Genomic DNA, 11,585 nt, shown 5'->3' on the forward strand with positions numbered 1-11,585 from the left:
TAAGACAGGATTTCTCTGTGAAGCCCTGGTTGTCCTAGAATTCAGAGATTTACCTGCCTCTGTCTCCCCAGAACTGGGATTAAAGACCTGTGCCCTGGCTAAACTCTGGACTTTAAAACTCTTGAAGCAGAGAACATAAGGACTTTTGAAGTTGTACTAATGCATTTTGCATTATAATATGGCTATAAACTTATGGAGGCCAGGGAGTAGAATGTGGTAGTTTGAATAAGAATGTCCCCATATGCTCATATATCTGAATGCTTATTAATTAGGGAGTGGCACTATCTTAAAAGGATTAAGAGGTGTGGCCTTGTTAGAGTAGGTGTGGCTTTGTTGGAAGTTTGTCCCTTGGGATGGGCTTTGAGATTTCAAAAGCCCAGCTTTCTCTCTTCCTGTAGCCTGAAGATCGGGATGTAGTTCTCAGATACTGTTCCAGTGTCACGTGTGTCACCATGCTTCTTGCCATGATAATGACTAAGCCTCTGGAACTAAGCAAGCCCCCAATTAAATGCTTCCCTTTTAAAGCGTTGCCTTGGTTGTGGTGTCTCTATACAGCAATATAACAGTGACTAATATCTCCAAAATGGATGCAAACATCCCATCGACAGATGAAGGACAACCCAGTAGGACAGATCTACCTATACAATGGGATATGATTTGGTCATAAAAATAAAGTGCTGCTAACATAAATACTATAAGCCATAAAAATATTACTGAATGTTGGGACTGGAGCACAGCATCTGTCTACTATGTATAAGGCCCTGAGTTCATTTCCCAACACCATCACACACACACACACACACACACAAGCCAGACACAGGAGGCTCTAATTATACATGCATTGTATAATTAACCTATATACAATGTCAGAATAAGAAAACCCAAACCCAAAGGTTGATTCATGGTTGGGGCACTATCGTGACTGATAAAGGGTTTGCCTTGTCTTTGGGGGTAGTAATATTCTGAAATTTGGGCTACCCGAGATGGCTCATTGGGTAAAAGAATTTGCCATGCAAGCTTAGAAGGGAACCAACTCACCAAAGATATCCTCTGACCTCCACATTTGTGCACCATAGCATGTGTACATGTCACCCCACACATCACACACACCAAAGAAAGACAGGAAGAAGGAAGGAAGGAAGGAAGGAAGGAAGGAAGGAAGGAAGAGAGGGAGGGAGGGAGGGAAGGAGGGAGGAAGAAAGAAAAAAGAAAAAAAAGAAAGAAAGAAAGAAAGGAAAGAAAGAAAGAAAGGGGTTGGAGAGATTGAATGGTAGTTAAGAGCACTGATGGCTCTTCCAGAGGTTCTGAGTTCATTCCTGGCATCCATATTGTGGCTCACAATCTGTAATGGGATCTGATGCCCTCTTCTGGTGTGTCTGAAGAGAGTGACAGCGTGCTCACATACATAAAATATAAATAAATAAATATTTTTTAAAAAGAAAGAAAGAGAGAGAAAGAACTGTTTTCTTTAAGTCTGCATGCCAATGCTTGGTATGGTAGCTCATGCCCATAATCTCAGAATTCTTAAGGTGTAGGCAAAAAGATCTCTATTACCAGAGTATGAGGCTAGCCTGGGTAGCAGAGACCTTATCTCAAAGGGGGGGGGGCTCCCATACTACACAACTAGTCACTGTCATAAAACTATCCCATCCTGTATGTGTGATAAGCTTCCAGGTTGCTGAAGACACAGGTGGTCTAAGAGGGGTTACCCTTCCCCACACTTGCTTGCTCTTATGAATCTGGCTGCTCATATAAACTTTCTAATGTTCATATAAATGTTTCCTCAAGTTCTCTGAGCTATCTGCCAAATTTCTGCATCCAAGCAGGAGGGTCATGGGATTCAGTGATATAGCCAATCAGAAGCACAAGTCAGAAACCTTGACTTGGTACTGGCATCTGAAGCAACTTATGGGACGGAATCTTTATGTGACCTGATGGATCTGGGGTATCTCTGGGTAGATGGGGTCACAAATGAATAGGATAGGCTGAGTTGTAGTTGTGTCCATTGTAGAACTGCATGTGCTCACACCCCAGCATAGTCACAGATGGTTCTCTGTTGTGTGAGGGAAAGCAGAGAGAAGCGACAGTGTTTGTTCCTTTACTCCTGACTTCTTCCTAGTCCAACAGTAAGTGTCCTCCAGGAAGCAGTGCCCCTCTGGCCCCACCGACCTCAAAGGTGCTTGGAAACACCTGCAGTAACATTCCATCCACACAACATTCCCTTCACACCAATTACTGAACAATTTATTCCTCACTCATTGTTTTTGCACTCCATTAGCTTAAAGCAAGCGGGGGAGGAGCAGCTATTTCTTTTCTTTCTTTTTTTTTTTTTTTTTTTTTTTTTTTTTTTTTTCTGGTTTTTCGAGACAGGGTTTCTCTGTATAGCCCTGGCTGTCCTGGAACTCACTCTGTAGACCAGGCTGGCCTCGAACTCAGAAATCTGCCTGCCTCTGCCTCCCAAGTGCTGGGATTAAAGGCGTGCGCCACCACCACCCGGCCAAGGGGCAGCTATTTCTTAAACTCATTTGTTCCCCCTTATTGCCCATCTCCTCATTCCTGCAGTAAGATTGCTTTAAACACCCTAGATAAGCACAAGGTATGGTAATGTACACCTTTTACCCAGTGCTAAGGAGGCAGAGGCAGATGTATCTTTGAACTAAAGGCCAGCCTGATCTACATAATTAAGTTTTAAGACAACCAGAGTTACATGGTGAGACACTGTCTCAAAAACCAAATCAAACCAAAAATAATAAAATACCCGAAATACCTTTTTCCAGTTTTTTTTTTTTTTTAAAGATTTATTTATTTTATGTGTATGAGTACACTGTAGCTGTACAGATGGCCATGAGTCATCATGTGACTGCTGGGAATTGAACTCAGACAGCCCGCTCGCTCCGGTGTAATTCACTGTAGCTGTCTTCAGATGCACCAGAAGAGGGTGACAGATATCATTAAGGGTGGTTGTGAGCCACCATGCGGTTGCTGGGATCCGAACTCAGGACCTTCAGAAGAGCAATCAGTGCTCTTATCCGCTGAGCCATCCCGCCAGCCCCCCACCCCCAATTTTTGTTTTTTAAAGATTTCTTTTTATTACTTTTAATTATATATATGTTATCTGTATGTGTATGGAATACAGGTGCCCACAGAGGTGTTAGATCCTCTTGGATTTGAGTTACAGGTGGTTGTGAGCTGCTTGATCTGAAGCTGGGAATAGAACTTGGATCCTCTTATAAGAGCAGAAGTTCTTTTAACTACTGAGGCATCTCTCTGGCCCCAACGGATTTGGGCATTTGATTGTCTTTCTTGTTCTTTTCAAGAGCACAGGTCTCATATGCCCTAGCTGGTCTTGAATTCATTATGTAGAAGAGGCTGGCCTTGAACTCCTTGATCCTCTGCCTCTACCTGCCAAGAGCTGGGATGCACATATTTTTACTTTATTAACCAGGTAGTAATCTGTGGCTCTTTTGAGGACAGTATGGGGAACATGTGAAAATAGAGGCTTTCTTAGGGTTTCTATTGCTATTGACCAAGGCTGGCTTACAGTTTCAGAGGTTCAGTCTGTTATTATCAATGATGGGAAGCATGGCAGCCTGCAGGCAAATAGATGTGGTGCTGGAGGAGCGGAGATTTCTCCATCTTGATCAGAAGGCAGCCAGGAGAGGACTGTCTTCTGTAGGCAGCTAGGAGGAGGGTCTCTTCCGCACTGTGTGGAGCCTGACTATAGGAGTCCTCAAAGCCCACTTACACAGTGACATACTTCCTCTGATAAGGCCACACCTCCTAATAGTGCCACTTCCCATGGACCAAGCATATTCAACCCACCACACTCTTTTTTTTTTTTTTTTTCCCGAGACAGGGTTTCTCTGTATAGCCCTGGCTGTCCTGGAACTCACTCTGTAGACCAGGCTGGCCTCGAACTCAGAAGTCCGCCTGCCTCTGCTTCCCAAGTGCTGGGACTAAAGGCATGCACCACCACTGCCTGGCCCCCACCATGCTCTTATAACAGAAAACATTTCATTGCAGCTAGCTTACAGGTTCAGAGGTTTAGTCTATAATTATGGTGAGAAGCATGGAGACAGCACAGCTAGACATGGCAGTAGAGAAGCTGCCAAGAATTCTATATATGGATTCACAGGTAGCAAGAAGAGAGAGGCACGTTGGGTCTAGTTTGAATATCCGAAACCTCAAAGTCCACCCCTGTTAACACACACACTTCCTCCAACAAGGCCGCGCTCCTAATAGTGCCACACTCTATGAGCCTATGGGGAACATCTTCTCTTAAAGCACCACAGAGGTCAGATTAGACAAAGAAGTAAAAGCCGAAGAGTCAATTCAGTGCAGAAATATGCTTCACACCACCAGCAGCCTCCTCATCAACGAGAACCTGCAGTGAGGGCACAGACTTAGAACCAGGACTAGCCTTAGTGAATATCTATTCTACAGGATTCAGTAGAAGCCAGGCCAGGTAACTCACACTTGAATCCCAGTACTTCAGAGGCAGATACCAGAGGAGAGAATTGTGCATGGAGGCTTGCCTGAGCTACAATGGGAGACACTACTTCACTTCTCCCAACTGACAAAAAATAAGTAAATAACTCACTCAACAGGATCCTAGAACCTGAAAGAATATATGCCTCATGTACTGATAGTTCACGCAGATTTTGTAATGAACTTTAGAAATCACTGGTACAAACTGGATGTGATGACATACATCTGTAACTCTAATACCTTGATGGCAGAGGCAAGAGGATCCCATGAAGTCCAAGGAAGGCCAGCCTGTTCTAGATAGAGTGGTATAGGCCAATCATGACTACACAGTAAGAATCGGTTCTAAGAGAAAATCAGAGGGAGGGTATATGTACATATAGAAACACACAGACGGGGCTGGCGAGATGGCTCAGTGGGTAAGAGCACTGACTGCTCTTCCAAAGGTCCTGAGTTCAAATCCCAGCAAACACATGGTGGCTCACAACCACCTGTAATGAGTTCTGACGCCCTCTTCTGGTGTGTGTCTGAAGTCAGCTACAGCATCCTTCCTTATGATAATAAAGAGATCTTTGGGCCAGAGCGGGGTTGACTAGAGTGAGCAGAGGTCATAAAATTCAATTCCCAACAACCACATGAAGGCTCACAACCATCTGTACAGTTACGGTGTACTCATATATATACATAAAATAAATAAATAACTATAAGTTTATTAAGTCACACTTAATAAGTGTGACTTTGGCACTGTCTCTCTCAAAAAAAAAAAAAAGAAAAAGAAAAAGAAACACACAGACATCTAGGCCAGCTTTAGCAACTTAGCAAGACCCTGTCTCAAAATAAAAGTTTTAAAATGCGGGAAAGGAATGCCTGGATATGTTAGCTCCACTCTAGCATGTTTATTAGTTATATGAGACAATGTACTCAATCCCTAACAATGCCAAAACAAACAAAAAACCTACAAATATAGATAACTTTTAAAATAATTGATGCCCTTACTATTCTCCATTAAATCAAACAAAATTTAAAAAATACTTCTGAGATTACACAACTAATAAAAATTATGACTTCTAAGTTTCCTTTGTAAGCCTACTAAACAGTTAAGAACACACTGAATCAACTGTCCCTTTCCCATTAAAGTCCGTGTAGAAGAAAAGGCTGGCCCTGGCAGTTCAGGTCTGTAACTTGGGAAGCTGAGATAGAAAAGTCACATGCTCAACGCCTACCCAGGCTTCATAATGAGCTCAAGGCCAGCCTGAACATTCACTGAAACTGTTTCAAAATTTAAAACTACAGAAAGGGGTGAGGATATTGCTCACTGGTATAGTGAATAATTGTCCAATACACATGAGGACCCGAGTTCAATCCTCAGTATCACATAATAAACAAAATCTAAAGGAAGCAGATATATTCTAAATAGCTTTCCTTAAAATTCTAAGTAGGGCCGGGCGGTGGTGGCACAAGCCTTTAATCCCAGCACTTGGGAGGCAGAGGCAGGCGGATTTCTGAGTTCGAGGCCAGCCTGGTCTACAGAGTGAGTTCCAGGACAACGAAGGCTACACAGAGAAACCCTGTCTCGAAAAAACAAAAAAACAAAACAAACAAACAAACAAAAATTCTAAGTAGGATAAAGACTGACGACCTTCTTCTTCTTCAGCAGTTCACCCACTAATACATTACATATTGAACCACTATTTAGCAGGCAGTTTAAATTAGCCAACTATCACATATGAATGACTAATTTAAAATTAATTTGGGAAGTGGGAGAAATGGCCAAGTGGTTAAAAGCACTGGCTATTCTTTTTTTTTTTTAAGATTTATTTTTATTTATTTTTTATGTGTATGAGTACATTGTAGCTGTATAGATGGCCGTGAGCTATCATGTGTGTGGCTGCTGTTGATCTCAGGACCTTTGCTGGCACCGCTAGCTCCGGCCCTGCTCACTCCAGCCCTGCTCACTCCGGTGTAATTTACTGTAGCTGTCTTCAGATGCACCAGAAGACGGTGTCTAATCTCACTATGGGTGGTTGTGAGCCACCATGTAGTTGCTGGGATCCCAACTCAGGACCTTTGGAAGAGCAGTCAGTGCTCTTCCTGCTGAGCCATCTTGCCAGTCCCCACACTGGCTATTCTTAACAAAGAATTTTGGTTCAATTTCCTGGCACTCAACCATTTACAGATTCAGCCTCAGGGGATCTAACTTAGTACCTTATCTCACATTGTTAATCAAAATACGTGCTTCACTTTAAGAATTTTTCAAAGAAAACAAAGGAAAGAAAGCTGTGCAGGCATATACCTATAATCTCAGCACCGTGAGGCCAAGGCCTGAGGATCAGAAATTTATGGAAATCTTTGTTACATAGTTGGTTTGAGGTCAGCCTGGGCTACATAAGACCCAGTCTCAAAACCCAAACAAAAATGTGCTGAAGATGTAAGAGCACTTTTTGCTCTTTCAGATGACTGGAGTTAAGCTACCAGCACCCAATGTGGCTCACAACTCCATGGAACTCCAGCTCCAGGGGATTAGACACCCTCTTCTGGCCTCTGGTGGTGAGCGTGAGCATGCGTACGTGCTTACACACACACACACACACACACACACACACACAGAGCAGGGGTGGGGCGGGCTGAGGCTGTAACTCAGCAATGAAGTGCTTTGCCTAGCTAGCATGTCGAGCGTGGGTTTGCTCCTCTGTACCATAAAACAAAACAGTAACAAAAGGAGGAAAGCAAATTCTGAGAATCGAAGTTAGGATAGGAGCAACTTCAGGATCTACAAGACATTTATGAACAGTGGTAGATTTAGCTCATTGGTAGTGTGTTTGCCTCACAAGCATAAACACCTGTTAGATGCATACACACCCAGGAGGAAAGAGAGGACTATGAGACTGACAGATAATAATGGCAAAAGAGAACAGGGATGTACGACCATGCTGGAATAGGAACAGAATACTAACAAAAATTCAATTAAAAAAAAAAAGGAAGGAAGGAAGGAAGGAAGGAAGGAAGGAAGGAAGGAAGAATAAATTAGTCAGTTCCCCTTACTTAAAACTCAGATAGGGGAGAAAAAAGTGGGGAAATAAAGCAAGAAGCCATCCTAAAAATTGTCACCCACTATTTGTTGTAGTTATAAAGGAGCTAAAAATTAGGCCCTGATCCCCGATTCTCACACTAGTTCAAGAATCTGGGTCTCGGGATCAAGGAGAAGAGTAGGTAAGTAATTAGATGATATTCACAGTGCCACTGGCTAGTGCCTGAGAGCACTGTAACCAAGCAGTGAGGCTAGTTCCTGTTACTATGTCTCTCCAAAGCCCTTCCTCTATCAGCAGACACAGAACCAGTTCAATGGTTACTACATGCAACAGTGTTACATTCTTGTGGCTTCTGCAGTGCAGGGCACTGAACCTAAAGTCTTGTTCGTGCTAAAGCAGTGCTTTACACTGAGTATTATACTTGGCCTACAATGTGATAAGTGCTTAGAGAAGTATAAAGATGACTTTGGAAGCCCAGTTACTGCCTATTCTAAAAACAATGGAGCTCAGCCACAATAACCAGTGGAAGAGACTAGACATCTCCTTTATTCACAGCCTGTTTCATGACTAAACACGTCCTATATAAGAGGCTGGACCAATGGCTCAGCCATTAAGAGAACTTGCTGCTCTTCCAAATGACCCAAATTCAGTGGCAAGCACCGATATCAAGTGGCTCACAACTGCATGTAACTCCAGCTCCGGGGGATCTAATGCTCCTTTTTACTTTCTAAGGGCACCTTCACATTTGTAGCATACAAATATATATATATATATATATATATATATATATATATATATATATATATACACACACACATACATATTATGCACATATATATGCATGCGTTATCCTTGTGCATGTGCGTGCACACATACAAGATTTAAAATAAATTGAACTATAAGTTGAAAATGTGCTCTAATCTTACTATAAATAAATCAGTACATATCCATTGAACTGAACAGCAAAACACCCGATTCTAAAACTTTTGTTCAATAAAACTGCTATTTAAAAAAAAAAAAAAAAGAGTATAGGTATTTGTGTGTGTGTGTGTGTGTGTGTATGTATACATCTTGCACCACAGGCCTACCTGGTACTCACAGAGGCCTGAAAAGAGTGATGGATACGTACCCTGGAACTGAAGTTAGAAATGGTTGGGAACTACTATGTGGGTGCTGAGACTTGAACTCTGGTCCTCTGCAACAGCAGCAGGTGCTCTTCAACCCCCAAATTAGTGACTCTTCAGTGTGCTAGACACTATGTAGGCTCTAAGTTACAGGGCTTACAGGCTGAGGGGCGACAGACATTATTTCATAAAATTAGAGTCTATCAGGGGAAAGGGGAAGGATATTATCTCTCTCAGTTTTAGTTCTATATGTAAAGGGTAACTATTACATAAATATTATAAAGAAATCATGTTAATAAGGCTTCAGTCTCTAACTGCCTTGGCAAGTTGGTTCAAACAGCCAGCAAAGGATGTACACATGATGGAGCCTTTATCTCTTTTACTCTGATCATGGCAGTCAGGATGAGATAGTTGTCTTGCAGCCTCACTATCAATTTCTTTGCAATGGAAATATGTATACACAAATCATTATTAAAAACTTTTCTAGGGGCTGGTGAAATGGCTCAGTGGTTAAGAGCACCGATTGCTCTTCTAGAGGTCATGAGTTCAAATCCCACCAACCATATGGTGGCTCACAACCATCTGAAATGAGATCTGATGCCCTCTCCTGGTGTGTCTGAGGACAGCTACAGTGTACTTATATATAATAATAAATAAATCTTTAAAAAAGAAAAGATGTATAAAAAACTTTTCTAGATAATCTAGGTTGTAATACAACATAATTACCTATCACAAAGCAAAATGGTTTAGTGTCAGAATTATAAGCAACTTACAGAAAATGAAAATAGCCATTCTTGCTGAGTTCTGGTTGAATCTAAATATCTTAAGATGTAACTGTACTATAACATATTAACTTATTAACATGTACATTAAACCAACATCTTAAGAATTTTCAAATATAACTACCAGGTGTGCTCTGAGTTCAAGGCTAGCCTGGTTGACAAAGCCAGTTCCAGGGGACAGCTAGGGCTACAGAGAAGCACTGTCTCAAACAGAACAAAACCCAGATACAGTGTGTAAGTAGCAATTACTGACTTGCATGAGTTTAGCAAGCATAGATTGCAGCAGGCGACTGTTCTCCATTTCACCTGAGCCTACATTCAGTTACCACAGAATTAAAGAATGAACAACCAACCACCTAACACAGGAGATCAGCCATTGACTAACAACACTTCCACTAAAAACAAACTTCAAAAATGGGCACACTTTTAATTCCAGTACTCAGCAGATAGAGGCAGGCAAATCTCTGAGCATTTGAGGTCAGCTTGGCCTACATAGTGACTTCCAGGCCAGCCACGAAGGCTACATAGTGAGAGCCTGTCTCACTCACACACACACACACACACACACACACACACACACACACACACACACACACACGAGAAAAGGTATTATAAGAGATTGAGATGAACTTCTTCTGAGGGCACAAGTCTCTAATGCCAGCACTTGGAAGGCAGAGGCAGGTGAATCTCTGAGTTCAGGCCAGCCTGGCCTACATAGGAAGTTACAGGCCAGCCAGGGCTACAAAATAAGACCTTGACTCAAAACAAAACAACAAAAAAAAAAACCTTTAAAAATGGTTATTATAGCCAAGCAGTGGTGGCACACACCTTTAATCCCAGAACTTGGGAGGTAGAGGCAGGTGAATCTCTGAGTGCCAGGCCAGCTTGGTCTACAGAATGAGTTCAGGGATAGCCAGGTCTGTTACACAGAGAAACCCTGTTTCAATAAAACAAAAGTAAGTAAAGAAGGTTATTATAAAAGACCAAGGAGGAAGGGGAAGGCAGAAATTATGCAATTATATGATAACCTCAAAAGTAAAAAAAAAAATTAAAAATAAAAAATTATCCTAACAACCAAGAGCAAAAAAATAAAAAAGGCAAAAGTAACAGCTCAAGCTGTTTATTCTTAACAGTCTTATCTCTACTTCTACTGGATGGATTTTTTTTTTTTTTTTTTTTTTGCAGCTGCTACAACCCTGAACCACAATTACCAGTTCCATGTCTGAATTCCCAAATGGCTCTAAACAACCCACACACTTGTGCTCTTATGCCCAAGGTCAGAACATAGATGTGCAACAGGCGCATGTTTGGCTTTGACCAAATTAACAAAGTAAGTGGGATATGGAAATTCCAGCTCTGCAATCCAAGCCCTAGAGCAGTTGAGACAGGAGGATTGCCACAAGTTTCAGGCCAACTGGAGATAAGAGCGAGAGAGTGTCAATAAATAAATAATAAATATCAATGGAATATCTCCAACACAGCCTAATACCGATTCAATTCCTGCAAAAACGTTTCAAAATCCTGACAGCTCTGCTTGCATGTAAGCTTGCTGGCACATTTACAGAATGTGTCATTTAAGTGCAATTCATAAGAAAAACCCATACAGGAGACATCTTCAGTTGTTTTCACCTTGTTGTGAATGATTGCATCTTCCCTGGAATTGTCAGTGTCACAGAAGAAAATGTAGTTTATATAATCTGTTACTATAAACTTAAACAACTCAAGTTAAAAACCTGTCAGTGGTTCTTAGCTTCTCTTGCCCTGCCCACATAGCTGCCTACCCACAGACATTTTTAAGTCTTACAAAGAACCCTCTTTGTAAAGAAAACAGTAGTCTTCTCTAAATGCATTGTAACCAGCAATTTTAGTCACTGGCTATGTTCTCCAACTTCAAATGGGCACGGTAAGTACTTTAGTATTATTCTCCCTGTCTCCTTCTCATAAAGCGAAGATTTGTAGGCTAATTTGTAAGTAGGCAGAAAATGAGTCTTTATTATATCAATTAAAATAAGCTTAACAAACCACGCTGTAGGAAAGCTTCAGGAATCCTAGAAGAGGTATCCAATTATAAGATATTCTCCCGCCAAATGATAAACTATAGTGCCAGATGTACACTCTCCTAGGGTTCAGAGAGTTGTGACTAACTTACGTTCTAAATGAAGAGG

General features: G+C 41.6%; 1 protein-coding gene across 1 annotated transcript in view; it reads right to left on the reverse strand.

The window, feature by feature from the left end:
• Sec24a (SEC24 homolog A, COPII coat complex component) overlaps nucleotides 1–11,585 on the reverse strand; it is a 67,272-nt gene that overhangs the window by 54,345 nt on the left and 1,342 nt on the right. The window lies entirely within an intron of this gene.

This window comes from Mastomys coucha, unplaced genomic scaffold (genome assembly GCF_008632895.1).
Source record: "Mastomys coucha isolate ucsf_1 unplaced genomic scaffold, UCSF_Mcou_1 pScaffold5, whole genome shotgun sequence".
NCBI classification, from domain to species: domain Eukaryota; kingdom Metazoa; phylum Chordata; class Mammalia; order Rodentia; family Muridae; genus Mastomys; species Mastomys coucha.